This window comes from Poecilia reticulata, chromosome 9 (genome assembly GCF_904066995.2).
Source record: "Poecilia reticulata chromosome 9, P_reticulata-male-v2, whole genome shotgun sequence".
Classification (NCBI taxonomy): Eukaryota; Metazoa; Chordata; class Actinopteri; order Cyprinodontiformes; family Poeciliidae; genus Poecilia; species Poecilia reticulata.
Window position 1 is genome coordinate 34,681,287 of NC_088838.1, and position 16,662 is coordinate 34,697,948.

At 38.3% G+C, this 16,662-nt stretch overlaps 1 long non-coding RNA gene across 1 annotated transcript; it reads right to left on the reverse strand.

Moving 5' to 3' along the window:
• Window positions 1–6,180: 6,180 nt before the first annotated feature.
• LOC145552924 (uncharacterized) lies at window positions 6,181–13,962 on the reverse strand. The gene is made up of 3 exons (XR_014089058.1): window positions 13,746–13,962; window positions 10,447–10,524; window positions 6,181–6,947 (listed from the first exon to the last, which is right to left on the reverse strand). It is a non-coding gene; the product is annotated as an uncharacterized LOC145552924 (long non-coding RNA).
• Window positions 13,963–16,662: the final 2,700 nt, after the last annotated feature.

Genomic DNA, 16,662 nt, shown 5'->3' on the forward strand with positions numbered 1-16,662 from the left:
GTCTCACAGGGACTCCGCCAGACGTTCCCAGCAGACCCTCACTACACGTTTGGGCCTGCCAGGTCTGACCGGCTTCCTCCCCACCACCGGAGCCAACTCGTCACCAGGTAGTGGTCAGTGGACAGCTCCGCACCTCTCTTCACCCGAGTGTCCAAGACATACGGCCGCAAATCTGATGAGACGATGACAAAGCCAATCATCGAACTGCGGCCTAGGGCGTCCTGGTGCCAAGTGCACATATGGACGCCCTTATGCCTCAACATGGTGTTCGCGATGGACAATCCGTGATGAGCACAGAAGTCCAACAAATATGCCCACTCCAGCCCGGCGCCTCTCACCGTGGGCAACTCCAGAGTGGAAGTACGTCCAGCCCCTCTCAAGGAGACTGGTTCCAGAACCAGAGCCATGTGTCGAGGTGAGGCCTCCCAGCCTCGCACACTAGCTCCGGTTCCTTCCCCACCAGAGAGGTAACGTTCCACGTCCCAAGAGCCAGCTTCTGCAGCCGAGGATCAGACCGCCAGGGTCCCCTCCCTCGGCTGCAACCCATAGCACAATGCACCCGACCCCTTTGGCCCCTCCCACAGGTGGTGAGCCCATTGGAAGGGGGACCCACGCCTCCTTTTCGGGCTGAGCCCAGCCATGCTCCGTGGGTAAAAGCCCGGCCACCAGGCGCTCGCCATCGTGCCCCATCTCCAGGCCTGGCTCCAGAGTGGGGCCCCGGTGACCCGCGTCCGGGCGAGGGAACACCAGATCCAAGGTTGTTGTGCATCATAAGGGGTCTTCAGGCTGCACTTTGTCTGGTTCCTCGCCTAGGACCTGTCTGCCTTGGGTGACCCTACCAGGGGCATAAAGCCCCAGACAGCATAGCTCCTAGGATCATTGGGACACTCAAACCCCTCCACCACGATAAGGTGGCAGCCGAAGGAGAGGAAATAACCAACTGAGTATTTGAATTTATTTTTTCTTTTTCTACATATTTGTAAGACAACAAGACAGTTGTCAGTTTTCTAATTGGACAATTTAGTGTTGACAAATATAGTAAATAAACTTTATTATATTTAGATTTCTACTATGTGACGAATGTCTGACAGTGCTTTGACACTGACAGGCCCTGATTAGCTATTAGTTATGAGATGTTTTTTAGTTTAATGCCTCACACTTAGTCCATGGTCCCTTTTGTAATTTTTTAGATATTTTGTAAACATTGATAATAAGCATTGATTTGAAATAACATTTAGAGCAATAAGGCACAATCAACATGCAGCCTGTGAAGGATGATTAGACAACTAAGCAAGAGTCAGTTTTTTGAGAAATATTATTTATTAAACATGCACAAATAAAGATTTTCTAATATATATTGACCTTTTTTCCAAATAACACAAGAATCCATTTTTTAACTTCCTGCTTGGACTGTGTGGTCCCTTATGCTTCATGGTTTGTTGTAGTTTGTTTCCAGTCTGGCTGTACAAAGGATGATAATAAATTAAGTTCTGCATCATAATCATATTTTATTATAGTCTGCTTCACAGTTATTGGCAAACTAAAAGTTTTCTTCCAAACTTTTAGGTTTGCAAATACATTTGCAGTTATGCAAATTTATTGTTCACTTTGCTTTACTGGAAAGGTTATAACAATAAAGAGGATAAAGTCTGACACTTGATTGAGTAAAACATAAATAATTGTTTACCAGGCTCAATTTCTCTTATCATGTACAGATAAATAAAATGCAAACATTTTGTGTTTTTGTTTAAGTTTGACAGAAACCAGCAGCTCTGAGCCTGGTTTGATTTTTTGTTTTTCATTATTATTCATGCTTCCAAGCAGAAACATTTGTCTAAACTCTGTTATTAAAAATACTTCTTATTGTTAGGGAGATTAAAAAACTATAAATACACTTCATGTTATCAGAGTCAAATACAAAACACTTGAACACTAATAGAGAAAAGAACTTTATTTTTCAAATAATAAACCAAAACACCAAGTACATTAAAACTATGAAACTAAACAAGAAAATATTCCTGATTCCAGTTTAAATCTCTGCTGTTTATATTGTAAAGATCAAAAGTTCAGAGTTTATGATGGATTTAAAGACGGTACCAGGTTATAATTTCTGTTTTAAACATCATTTCATGCTGCAAGCCGTAAAAAAATGAAACAAAAAACAAAGAATACACAAGATCATCAACTAACAAAAATCCTTTAATAATTCATCTATAAATTTCTGAATCCTCATCTGATGAATTCGCTGCTCAGCAGTTGTGAATGTGAACCTGCTGTTTTTATAGAACCTCAGAAAGAAAAGTTCTTGACAAATACTGGAACATAGTATTAATATTATCAAATCAAATCAATAATAATAGTATTATCATTGATTTGTTTTTATCTTGCGTAAAAGTGATGCTCTCTGTTTTAAACTAAATAGGTCCGTAAAGTTCAACTGAACTACAAAGTAAAGATGAAAACATTTAGGAAAATAAATCATTTAAAGATTAAAAATAAGAGAGCAAACAAGAATAGAAGTGAAAACCCATAACTACAAAAATATGATGCAGGAACATCATAGGTCAGGATTAATATTCATTTTTCAGGAACAATTTATTGGGTCATCGCTTTGCATTCTGGGATTCAGAGTTTCTTTTGTCTCAGAGCCTCTTTTGTTCTCAACAGTCGTTTCCTCTCCTAATTTTAACGCTTTAATCACATTCAGGATAAACTTTATTGGTCAAATTTTTCTGCACAAACAGAAAAGCTTGAAACCAGATTTTATTTTGGTTTCAGGTTACAGGTAACATCTCCCTGGTGTAGCAGCCTTCATTCTCCTTCACCATGATGTCGATCATTTCGATCAGCTCAGTGACCTGTGAACGATTCTTTATTTTATAGTTATTAAACACATGGATTCTTCCTCCACAGTCTCTGATCAGATCCTTACAGGCTTCATCACATTCATCTTCAGTATAATCTTCAATGGACGCCTCATCATATTCCAGTGCGTCTCCTCTAGAAAAAAGCACAACCGTAAACTTTTTATAATTGTTTCCCAAAACCTTCTCAATCATTCTCAGTGTCTCTCTGTCTCCTTCAGTTAATCTGCCGATCGGTAAAACCAGCAGGAAGACATGAGGACCTGGATCCACCAGACTGAGACATGACTTTAACTCTTCATTGACCTGATCTGAGGTCATGTTGGTGTCAAACAGACCAGGAGTGTCAACAACAGCAACATGGCGACCGTCTACCTCACTGTCAGCTTTCTGACAGGTTTTAGTGACTGACTGAGGAGAAGCTTCAGATTTAAACGCTTTTCTTCCCAGGATGGTGTTTCCTGATGCGCTCTTCCCAGCACCAGTTTTCCCAATCAGAACCATCCGGAGACGATCTGAGAAATTACATCAAAGATAATAATTATACACAGAGAACCATTTAATAATATGATTATTTGATTGAGGGCTGCACAGTTGTGTACAATATCCTGTGTACAATACAGGCTGCACTGTCTGTATTGTACACAGGATGGTCATGTATTGGAACAATGTCAACAATTAGGAAAGAGGTCACACAGGGAAAAACTACTTTCTAAAAGACAAAGATTTGTGTTTTGGTTGCTTGAATACAGGACATTTAAGCAAGAACTGTGTTAAAAGCATCACTTGCAAACACTGTAACCAAAAGTGGGTTTTCTCCAGGTACTCCGGTTTCCTCCCACAGTCCAAAAACATGACTGTCAGGTCATTTGGTCTGTCTAAATTGTCCCTAGGTGTGAGTGGTTGTGTGTGGTTGTGTGTCTCCGTGTTGCCCTGCAACAGACTGGCGACCTGTCCAGGTGACCCCGCCTCTCACCCGGTACGTTAGCTGGAGAGGCAGCAGCAGCTCCTGACCCCACTGAGGGACAAGGTGTAAAGAAAATGGATGGATGGATGGATTATTTGATTGGATTAAAAATGAACCAAGTTTAAATAAGTTATAACATTTGTCTCATAAAGTCATTAATTTTTCTAACGAGAAGCTGAGAACAGTTCTGATATGTCCTGAAGGGACAGTAAACAAGTTTACTATTTATATTTTATTGCTTTGACGTTTTGAAAATGTGTTTCATGTTTAGATTTTTATATCTTAATCAACCAGAACATCAAGAACTGACCAAACATCCCAGCAGGTTTTTCCACTTCCTCTTATGTTTCTGGTTTATCTGGTTAATAAATGATGTCCAAACTTCTCAACTTTGTCGACTTTTGATTCTGATTCAACATTCAATCTTATTTGGTTGGAGTCTGTCAGCATCTTTACCAGGTTAAAAATCCCAAACTCCTTTTTTCTCCATCTTTTGTTTTCCATTCTCTGTATTTGATCGTTTTCTCTAGGACTTTAGTCTGGACTCTGGTTTTCTCTGCTCATTCTGAGGGATTCAGCTTTTGTTGATGTTTGGGTGGACTCAGAGATAATGATCAATGAAATCCTTCTTCATATTTAACTTGAGTATGATGCTGCCATCCAGTTTGGATTCATGTTGAAAAGTTAATTACATTTTAAAAACCAGAACAGATTCTCCTACAGAGTTTGGTGAGACTTTCATCAGACCTGGATGTTTTCTTTAGGTGGTCATGTCTCTGATTACCAGAGTAAAAGGAGGCCCAGAGGATGAAGAACAGCATATAGATGACGTAATTCATGTGAATGGAAAGGAGATGGTTATGCCGATCTGACATTTGTGTTTTTATGTATTTTTACTTTTATTCATTTATGGCTATTGTGTTTTTTGATGTATTGCTCTTATTGTTGTTTTGCAGGCTTGTCCTGCTTCCAAGACAAATTTCTCCGACGGGGAGACTAATCAATTATCTGATCAGTATATATGGATAAGTCAGAACAATGTCATCATATTGAACACAACCAGTTTTATCCACAGTCAGGGGCCCTCCAGACATTCAGGGGCCTCCAAACATTCAGGGGCCCCTATAAATGATTTAATTATAACACAGACCATAAATCTAAACTTGTAGCATTAATTTATAGAGAATAAAATTTTATTTAACGCATTCAGCAGAGAAAAATAAATACATAAATAAATACATAAATAGTACATTTAGGATTGAGGTATTAAGTCTATTTTGTTAAAGTTTAAAGAATCATCTTTATAGTTTCATTGTTGTGTTACCATGGCTACAATATGGTGTAGTCTTTGTGTTTGAGCTGGTTTGTTCACAAATACATCACAGTATATAATAACCAATAATCAGTGATTGATTTTAAACTCAGTCAGTTAACCTGGTCTCCATGTCACATGGACTTCTCTAAATCTACATTTAAACATGTTAATGATGCTGAGGTTCTTATAGGAGGGCCCAGGGGTCTTTGGTTCTGTCGAAGGCCCTATTCTAACTTGGGACGGCCCTGTATGAATAACTGCTGCATCTCTGCTGGAATCTACCTGGAATCTACCTGGAATCTACCTGGAATCGACTTGGAATCCCCCAGTAGCCTCTATGCTATTCCTCCGATGCTTTTAGGACATTTTGATTTATTTAATTGTGGCATGTTTGGTTTTTGCTGCAGTTCAAATTGTTGATACAGTATTTTTCACTGATGTTTATGTGATATTCTGTGAGCTCCAAATGGGCCGAATCTTCCTTTAACACTTGAGGTTCTGCAGTAACTTCTATTTACAGCCGCTCACCTCCAGCCCAGATCCCATCAGCAGCGGCTTTAACCCGCCTGGTAGAAACATTAAGGAGAAGCAAAGCAAACAGAGAGCAGGTGGTACCAGGTGGTACCGACTCAGTGGGACCGACTCATACTGCCTGAAGCGAACCGGACATTTAGTTCAGCTCTGGGACAGAATGATAAAATTAAAGTCTGAAGTTTTCTCTGTAGTTGAACCATTTCTGTGTTAAAGGGCGAGAAGATTTTTTCCCTCTATTACGAGAATAATTACAAAAAATTAATAGAAATTCATAGAAACACATGTCTAAATGATGTCTAAATGTTTTCTATCCTAAGAATAAATTATAATTATATTCTAACCCAGCAAGAGAATATGTCATCTTTTTCACTTTGCTTGTAACACTCCAAATATAATACTTAGTTTAGCAAAGCAATTAAGATTTAACATTTTGAGCTGTAAATGTTGTCTTATTTTGTTTTGTTGAAACTAAACTTTAAGCTAATTATGTTTTAATCATGTTTTGCAGTCAGATGGTGATTCGTACGGATCACTGAAAAAAGAAATAATCAGAAACATTTTCTTGTATCTCAATTATTCAACACGCTTGATCATCAGAAGTGTGAAAAATTAGAATCTGTTAGAATGTAGAACAGATTTATTTAGAATTTGTAACGGTTGTGTTTACCTGAGTATTATCTTTGCTTCATGTGTTCACATACTAATGATTTAGCTTTATAAAAACTTTCATTCTTACCTTCAGAGAAACTTTCTCCCTTTGCCCCTGGCGGTTCTGATGAGTTTTTCTTCATAATATTCTCTACTTTATTCATTAACTTTTTATTGTCAGCTGTAAACATCTCATAGCATCTTCCTTCACAGTCACTAATAAGCTGTTCAGTGACGGGATAATACTGTCGACTCTCTTGAGTTTTGATGACCACTGAGCGTTTGAGAGCATCAAAATCAAACAGCTCCAACATGGAATCCAGTTTCTTTCTTCGCTCATCAGGGAAATTTGAAGGATTCACCAGCAGCAGCAGAACATTTGGTCCAGGAGAACAGAGATCCCTAGATCTCGTTTCCACTGCTCTCATTCTTTTGTCGGTCATATCGTAAAGGTCAGGGGATGTCACCATTGTTACTGGCTTTCCTTTCCACTTTCCAAGGAAGGTTGCACATTGGGAGAAAGGTTTCTGGGTGTGAAACTCTTGATCTCCGATCACCTGTTTAACAAGATCAGTCTTTTTCTTTGTGCTTTCTCCAAGTATTAGAATCTTAATGTGATCTGCACACAATAGAGAGAAAAATCAAATGTTGAAACAATCTTACAGAGAAGCAGATGAACAACATGCTGGAAAAACTCATAACAAACTGATCACAAATCACTTTGTGTCTCATTTAAATCAAGGCCAAATGTTTATTTTAGTCTGTGTAGAAAGAAGTTAACATGTTGATGGCGGACTGTATAATTAATGTCAAGCAGCTTTTCCAGTGCATGAAAAAATACATCATGGGACTACCTGACACAGTTTTGGCTCTTAAGCTTTTGGACACCGTGTGTTTGGACATGATGGACATGTCCAGGCTCAGATGCCATTAAAGCAGAACTTCTCAAATAGTTTGGCGCGTGGCGAAGTGTCAGGGGGCCGCGAGAAGCAGGACTTTATAATTGTCTTTGTTCATGTTAACTGATAAACAAACCTCCGGTCACTAGGTGGCAGCAGTGTTCAAACTAATCAACAGCCTGCCTGTTGAAGCCAGTAGAAATAGCCACAGCACTGTTGTAAATGTAGCAGAAGAAAAAAACAACAAAAAAATTAACCAAAGGATACAAGTGTGGATGTTTTGAAATATATCTATCTAGAGGAGAGATGGAGAAGTTTGACAGTGAAAAGATAAACGACAGCAGAGATCAGTGGCCAGGATAAGAGATTCTTATTTTCAAATACAAGAATACAGTCATTTTACTACGAGTCATATACTACGTGTATGATGATTTACGCCATGTGTTGTTGTCCTCGGTCCCTGCGCCACCGCCAGCTACCACCAGAGGGGGTTTCCCCAGCTCCCTTCTGACGCCCCACCCCGCGGGTGTGTCACCACGCACCTGCAGGTCATCCGATCATTACCAGGAGCTTAAGAGGAGCCGCCTAACAACACTTCCTCGCCAGAGTGTTGACCTTCGCGGTTCGATCAAGTCTGAGAGCCGGATCGAGTCCAGGACCAACCAAGCCCCTCAGCTGGATCCGGGTTTCCCCGACGAGCACCATCGAGTCGGTCTCTCTCTCCCTCAGCTCCCCGAACTGACATCATTCTGGCTCCTGCCCCCCAGCCCCGACGTTTCTGCCCAGCCTCCAGTTCATAGTTTTCCCTTGATCTTCAGTTTTCTCCTGAGTGTTTTGCTGCATGTGGGTTCGGAGTATTTCTAAAAACATGACATCATGATTCTATGTTGCTGATTAAATAAAATTATATGGTAATGACGTGTTTATAGTATAGACATAAATCACCAAGTTTGTGACGAAAAACAATTAAATTTCCGTTTCCTTTCAAACAAAATATTGTCGACAAAAAAAATTCCTTATCCTCCAAAAAACTAAGTTCCAAAAGTATGTCCCCATTTAATTCCAAAGTCCTGATCAAAAAGGAAAAATCCAAAATGTCGAAATCCCTCAAAAAGGATTAGGAAAAAAATTAGTGGTACCACCAAAAATCCATGAAAGAAAAAGTCTGGATCTCTGGGGCGTCCTTCTTCCTTCCCGGTGACGTCCTCCTGCTCCGGGCGGCGTTTCCTGGGTGTAAAGTGATCCAAAAACCCAAAACCGTGGCGCTGGGGCAAACTCCGATGGCCGTTTACTTCTTTTAGATCATTTTTTAATTATGTCAAACCATCAATTCAATTGTCCCGCTGCACAGATTAACGGTGTGGGTCTCCTTCCCGGTTGCGCGCTGCGAGCCGACGCACATTATTTGTTTATCCAAATACATAAAACTTGCAGGATGCTCCCAAATAATCAGGTTTAAAACAGTGGAAATTTAAGATTTTCAAACAATCGAGTAATGAAAACTGTTCTAAAAACAGTTGACTAACAGTTTATTTTTTAATGTTTTTATTTAAAGGAGAACCTTGTGAAGACTTACAGAAAACGTTCGATCTCCATCATTGCCAACAAAGGGTATATAGCAAAGTATTGAGATGAACTTTTGTTATTGACCAAATACTTGTTTTCCACCATATTTTGCCAATAAATTCTTTAAAAATCAGAAAATGTGATTTTCTGGATTTTTTTTCTCCCTTTGTCTCATAGTTGAGGTACAAATATGATGAAAATTACAGGCCTCTCACCTTTTTAAGTGGGAGAACTTGCACAATTGGTGGCTGACTAAATACTTTTTTGCCCCACTGTATATATATATATATATATATATATATATATATATATATATATATATATATATATATATATATATATATACACATTTCTTTCTTTTTTTTGAAAAAATATTTAGATACCCAGAAGAGCACTTGTAGTGGATCTTTTTAAAATGAGGGAAAATTGAATATTTAGAAGAAACTCATAGTAGATTAATGCAGAGCATTGTGGGAATAATTCATATAATAATTCCTTCAAGTATGGAGGTCCAAAATATTTTATTTTATAATTATAATTATATGCCTTGTCATTATAGTTGAGTTGAGTAATAATAGCACTAGAGGGTATTTCATGCTCTTATGGCAACAGGTATAAACTGTTCTTCAGTCTGTTTGTCTTTGCTTTAATGCTCCTGTATCTTTAGCCAGATGGAAGAAGTTGGAACAAATTGTGACCAGGGTGTGAGGAGTCTTCTAAAATGTTCTTGGCTTTCCTGAGGCAGCAGGACCTGTGAACATCTTCAAGAGAAGGCAGAGAGCAGCCAATGGTCTTCTGGGCAGATGTTGTAATTCTCTGCAGAGTTTTCCTCTGTGCTGCTGTGCAGCTGGAGAACGACACGCAGAAACAATGGCAGGTGATGCTTTCAACAGAACACCGACAGAAGGACACCAGCAGCTTTTGAGAAATATTGTTCTTCCTGAAGATCCTCGAGAAATAGTCTCTTTCTTTACAACTTCTGCTGTGATTAGATCCCAGGCCAGGTTATCAGCCTGGTATCAATTGTCAGGTATCTGTTAGCTCTGTAAGAGACGCCATGTTTCCTTTGGTTTTGTAGTTTATGCTACCGCATTTCAAGCAATGATGCAACCACTGGGCTTTCATTGAAAAAACTATCTTTAACTGAATTTGCTATGGAGAATACATACCTGTCAGTCTCCTGGTTTGGCTGGGATCTCAGTCCCAGCATGCTCCTGTACTATTATTTTCTTGTAAATTTCCGTTATTAGAGTAATTATGTTGCAACAACCACCCCCACCCTCCGCTCTGATGATTGTCAGTTTTCTGTCCCCTGTTCTTACCTGTTAAGATAGTTTTTCTCACACCTCCATCCTGATGTGTATAGAAGATTTTTGTTATTATTGTCTGCTGTACTTGATTTGCATATTTTTGGAAAAAAGACGAAACAAGTGAAGGTCATTGAAAATAAGTTTAGGTCTTCCAACACTTTCCTGTCTGTAACTAAAATAAAATGAAATATTTTCCTGCTAAACAGGAACTTTTAAATAATGTCTGGTCTGCATCAGCCCACAGTAATAAAAATGTGTCTACATGAACACGATAAATATAAATCCATATTTAGCCTTGCTTCAAACAGCAGCCTAATAATTCATGAGGTTTAATTAAACTCACCAGGTTTTGCAGCAGCCATGATGCGTCTCTGTCTCGTGGGACCGACCCGACCAGAAACTGGACCAGAAAATCAGCTCCCTGTCAGAGGAGAGACGGTAAAAAATTAGAGAGAAAAAAACCTTTTTGGCTTTCAAAATGGTAAACAACCTGTACTTGTATAACACTTTATCAAGTCAGAGGACTAGAAAAACACTTTACTCTGTAACCAGCCCTTCATCCATTCTTACTGTGGTGGGATGGTGTTTCACCCTCCCCCACGCTTTGCGTCGGGTGTGGCGAGAGGCGCGCCACTGATTGGTGGGCGGGGCAGATGCCTTTAAAGCTGGGTAAGTCGCTGCGAGGTGTGTGTGTGTGCCCTTGTTTCCTCCACTGTCTGCACAATTGGCGGCTACATGTTGGCGGTGTTTGATTTGCTCGTCTGATATCTGCGGCTCTGCTGGCGTTGCCGGCCGCGGCTGGAGGTTGTGGTGGTGTGTGGCTTCTGCCTAGTCCTCGCCTGCTGATCTGCTCCCTCCTGGTGTAGGCTGTGTCTCCATCCCTGGGCAACTGAGTGTTGGGAGCTGCAGTGCTTTGGACGCTCTGCTGCTTTGTCTTATCACTGTTTGTTCTGGCCGCTCTCCGCTGAGCCTGTTGTGGATTGGGCAGGCTGGTGGGCGGGGCATTACTCCTCTGGCCCCCATAGAAGGGCACTTGGAGAGACGACGACAACTTGTTCCATCATTCTTTTGTGTTGCATGTTCTTTTTTTCTTGCTTTATTTTGTTGCATTTGCATGGTTTGCTTGTTTTCTTGGAACAACCTCATCTTGTGTGTTCCCTTTTTCTTTGGTTCCGGCGACCAAGTAGTGAGCCCGATGCCTTGGATTTTAAAAGAAGTGTTTTAAAAAGAACTTTTAGATAATTGTTTAATAAAGTATTGTACACTGTTAAATCTGTGTTCTGGTGTGTCTTGTTACTTTTTTAGAAATATCTCCACCTGCTGGTCACATTACACACACTGATGGTGGTTGTTGAGAAATGTTCAACCATCAATCAATCATCCAGTTCTAGTCAAGTAACCAATGTTGACCAGATTGGTTACTAGTGACTGAAATACCAACGTCTAATCCACACTTTTAGAAATGGCTGTAAATTTACAGCAGGATTCCAGCAGTAACATAGAAAATACAGTAGAATATTGTTAAACTGATGTCTTCTTCTGTTGTCACAATCTAGACTGACGACTGGCAGTAAAATACCGTAAAATTATTGTACAATAGAGTTTTTTTCCTAGGCAAGAGATTTTACTTGTATTTGCATCTTAGAGAACCAACATTTAAGACAATATAAACTGAAAGGAAAAATACTTTCCATAATAAATCTTTTAGGGAATTAATCAAAATCTACAGAGAATAATCAAAAATGTTATAACACCAACACTGGTAATCTATGTTAAAAATACAATGTTAATTAAACACTTTAGTCAAATTCTAAGATAGGTTTGTCAGTTTCCCTAAGACGTGGGTTTTGCTCGAACCACACTCCGTACCAGTAAGTGGCGGTAATGCTACTAACAGTTTGTTGCCAATCGGCAATCCAGGTGTCAGAATCCAAAACAGCTCATGTCGAACTGTGGACCATGTTGACAAACACTTTGACAAAGCATATTACCCACAATTCAGTTCAGTAGTGTGACAATTCACACATTAGTAACAAAAAAATGTATGTGATAAACTGAGATGAAATAAAGAAATAAAGATTAGTCACTAACTGTATTAAACATTTCTTGGACAATATCCAGTTTTGAAGATCTTTCTAATGAAGCTGCAGCTGAAAACAAAGTATCGTCTTAAATCTCAGTACAAAACGCAGAGGAATTGATATTTATTTTGAATTTCTTTTGTAGAAACTTATTACAGGTAAAACTTCATGTTATGAAATTAATATCCAGTTTTTTGTGGGAGTGGAATAGAAAGATATTTGGTTATTATTTTTCTTTAGATATGATTTTTAAACAAACGTTTTCTTCCCAGACTAGAGGGAAAGAAAACTGATGTCAGAGTTCCTGATGAATTTCTTGTAACATTTTTGGTCTATAAAGTCACAACATTCATAGGTTCTTTTAAAAAGAAGATTTTACTTCCATTAGTCCTTTTTATTTTTCACAATGTAGCATCAGACCTACTTTTACCTATTTTTAAATGTGCCGTATTTTTTCCTCAACTTCATCTTAGTTAGCTCTGCTCTGAAAGACGTTTGGCTTCATGTTTAGAGATGAAGATTAAATGTCAGTTGGTTCAGAAACCAGATCAACAGGAACTTTAAGGAAGAAACGTTAGAAAATCAACCAGAGCTTCAACTGCATGAGAAACTAAACCTGTCAACAGCTTTGAGTTAAACCATCTAAGAATGGTTCAACCAGCTCCTCCACAATGTTCAGCTGGCAGGAACCAGTTGGCTCTGAAAGACGTTTGGCTTCATATTTAGAGATGAAGATTAAATGTCAGTTGGTTCAGAAACCAGATCAACAGGAACTTTAAGGAAGAAAAACAACCAGAGCTTCAACTGCATGAGAAACTAAACCTGTCAACAGGTTTTAAATCAGAGTTTCTCCTCTTTGGTCCTCAGGCTCCCTGTCCTGCATGTTTTAGGTGTTTCCTTTCTGCTACACACCTGGATTGTATCTCTGGGTGATTAACAGGCGTCTGCAGCTCCTGATGGTCATGAAATCATTTGAATCAGATGTTCTGGAACAGAGGCTCATCTAGAACATGCAGAGCAGGGGGGCTGAGGACCAGGGGGGAGAAACTCTGGGTTAAATCATCAGAAAGAGAAAATAACTTCAACCTGATCAGGATTCTGTGATTCACATGAATCCAGTTCAGGTCTAATCAGATATATTGAACTCATGTAAAAACTACAGTTTGATAAAACCACTGCTAGTTATTTTCCAAAAGCTCCTCTAGTAAATGTAACACCAACCTCTGGTTATGCATCACTATAACTGCCTGAAAGTAAGAAAACAGATAAACAGCATCCAAAACCAGAAAGATAAATAATTCATAAAAAGGAAAATTTTAACCAGAAAAACAAAGAAAACTTCTAACAAGAATAAATCAGTAAATGTAACAGAGCTGAAAACTTCTATGTTGTTTTTCTAGAGCTGCGTCTGTCGGAGTGACTCTCATAACTCTGGAAACTATTTTAATAAAGGAAGTGACTTTTAAAATGATTTAAAATACATTTAAATAAAATAGATCATGCTCTCAAGAACTTCTAGAACCATATATATTTTGAGAAAAAAACATTTTTCTTGACTCACCTGTTGATGTTGGACTGCAGTTTCAGGAATAAAGTAAAAGTAAAGCTTATATTGATTCTACTAAAGTGTCTTAAAATCTAAGTCTAGCTAAATAAAATCTTCTCCTTCCTCTCTGACTGTTTCTGCTCCTCTGCTGAAGTTCGACTGCAGGATGTTCCAGTAAAATTCCTGCTCTGGGTGTTTCTGACATGATCTTCCTCATTCCTGCAGAAACAAAGTTTCCCTTCATCAGAGAAGCTGCAGGCATAAAACTGAACCAACATGAACAGGATGCAGATCAAACACATGGAAACGTTTAGTGCTTTCATAAACACACAATTAAAAATGTATTTACAATCAAACCTCATGTTAAAATCATACTCAGTGTTCAGTGAAATCATTGCAGACCAGATTTCATTTAAATTAAACCCTGAGAGTCTCTGACTGTCAGACTCAGCAGGTCTGATGTGGATGAAGATTAGAACAGGAAGAGATTCATGTTGGGGTTTTAATTCTTTATTGATGATGGAAGAAAAGCTGCTGTAGACGTTTACTGTTAAGATAAAGTAAACTCTGCTACACTGTAAAACATTTGAAGGTGGTTCAACTTGAATATTAAACCTGCTGCCATAAAATGCAACTAAAGTCAGCAAGGAAATTGTTTTGTTTTAACTCAAACACGTTTTACAGTGCAGTGACTGAAACCTTCATCTCTTCCTGTTAATATTTTCAGACGGTTGATAAAAAACAGTAAAATATTCAGAGATGGAAACACTGGATGTAACCAGAACAACTGGCTTGTTTTCAGTCAGAGGGAGAATTATTAGAGGAGCAGAGCTGCTGTTAAATCATTTTAATTCAATAATGCATCAATGAACATCCAGAAACTGACAAAATAATCAGTTTTTTAAAGGTTTTATTTCCTGCCACATGATTATCAGATGATTGGTCCCTAATGAAGAATCTTTTTGATCCTCTCTGAAGTAGAATCTCTGGTGAAACTTGATTTTTTTAAATATTTAAAGTTCCTGGATCATCTGATCAGTTTCTGATGAGGAAACAGCAGAGAAACAAAATGTCAGCTTTATTTGTACCAAGCTGGATCATAAAATCATTCAGTCATTATCAGTTCTTAATAAAATAAAATAAATTTAGACATTAACTATGAATAAAAACCTGAATTATTTTAAATCAGGTCCATTCATGAAAAAGTCATCAGATGAGTAAAAGGATGTTCATCTTTCCAACATTACGACCAGAATTTGAATCTACATCTCAAGATGGAGCAACAAGCTGAAAATAAATAAAAACATAAATAAAAAGTTAAACCTCACAGTTTGACAGATGGGTGTTACTCTTCTGAATAATAATAATATTGATCATGTTTAATGCGTCACTAGCTGAATGTTTTAATGCCGTGACGAATAAATCTAAAGCAACAGCGCCCTCTGGTGGTGGAAAATGAAAATATCTGAATATTTAAATTTATTATCTTTTTCTACGTGTTGATTGAACTGATAAGACAACAAGCAGAGATAATTATTAGAGTTTGACTTCATGAGTAATCTAGTGTTGACAAATACAAAATAACAAAACAACTTCACTACACTTAGATTTATACTATGAGAAACGTCTGACTAGATTTACAGTACTGGAGCATTGGCTCTGTTTGTATTAGCAAATAACTGTTTTTGTTTTTACTTTAATCTGTTTCTCTCCTCCTTCCTGTTGAATTGCTGGTGTTGAAGGCGCCTTTTATCATTTTTTAGTTCTTCTGTAAACATTGACAACATGGTTTCAAAATTATATTTAGAGCAATAAAACACAACATGCAGCCTGTGAAGGATGATCAGACAACCAATCATGAGTTAGTTTAAAAAAAAAAAAATATATATATATATATATATATATATATATATATATATATATATATATATATATATATATATATATATATATATATTAAACATGCACAGATAAAGATTTTCTAAAAATTTTTTGCAAATAACACAAGATTCCCTTTTTAAACTTCCTGATTGGACTGTAAGGACCCTGATCCTTTATGTTTTGTTTGTTTGTTTGTTTCCACTACAGTCTGGCAACATAAAGGATGAACATATACTTATGGATAATATCTAGATTTTAAGATAGTTTGCTTCATATTGGCAGCAGAGAGATATATAGACACCCTTCTGTCAAATTTTAATCTGAGTTTGATGGATTAATTGATATCAACCCCTGCCCCCCCCCCACATCCGGTAACCTGATACCCCCCCAAACATATGTCATATATATCATATAATGGGAACTTTGTGACCTCTTGACCCCCCCCACAGCATATGTCATAAATATCATATGATGGGACGTTTGTGACCTCTTGACCTCTCTGTGACCATCTGTTCATCATTATCTCCTCCCAAACTCTTTGAATTACCCAATAGAATCAGAGACAGAGGGTTTGGTCTTTTTAGGGGTTTCTGTTATAAATACTGTTGAAAAAATCAAGCACTCTACTGCTAAGAGTTGTTCAAGAACTTTACAATGAATGTATGGAGCTAAACGAGTTCATCCTGCTGTTGAGAATAAAGAACCTGTCTCCTCTGCAACATCTGATGCGGATTCGGAGTTACCTAGCCCGAGAACATTTGCTAAGATGATGGCGTCAACCCCGTTAACAAATAAACACCTGCTTGATGAAGAAGAACCTACAATTGTATATGAGATCCCGATAGCAGTGAGACCGGATTTGGGTCCGGTGATGGACACACCGGCAAGCTCGCCTTCATCGCCTGATCCATCTACCTCAGAAACTGTGGATAAAAGAGAAATATTGAGAAGCGGGACCTCTCTTTTATGCGAGACACCAATTTCCATCTACGACAACTCAAGTCTTGGAGCGGGTGCCCCCAAAAGATCAACATTTTTTCTAACTCGTGTG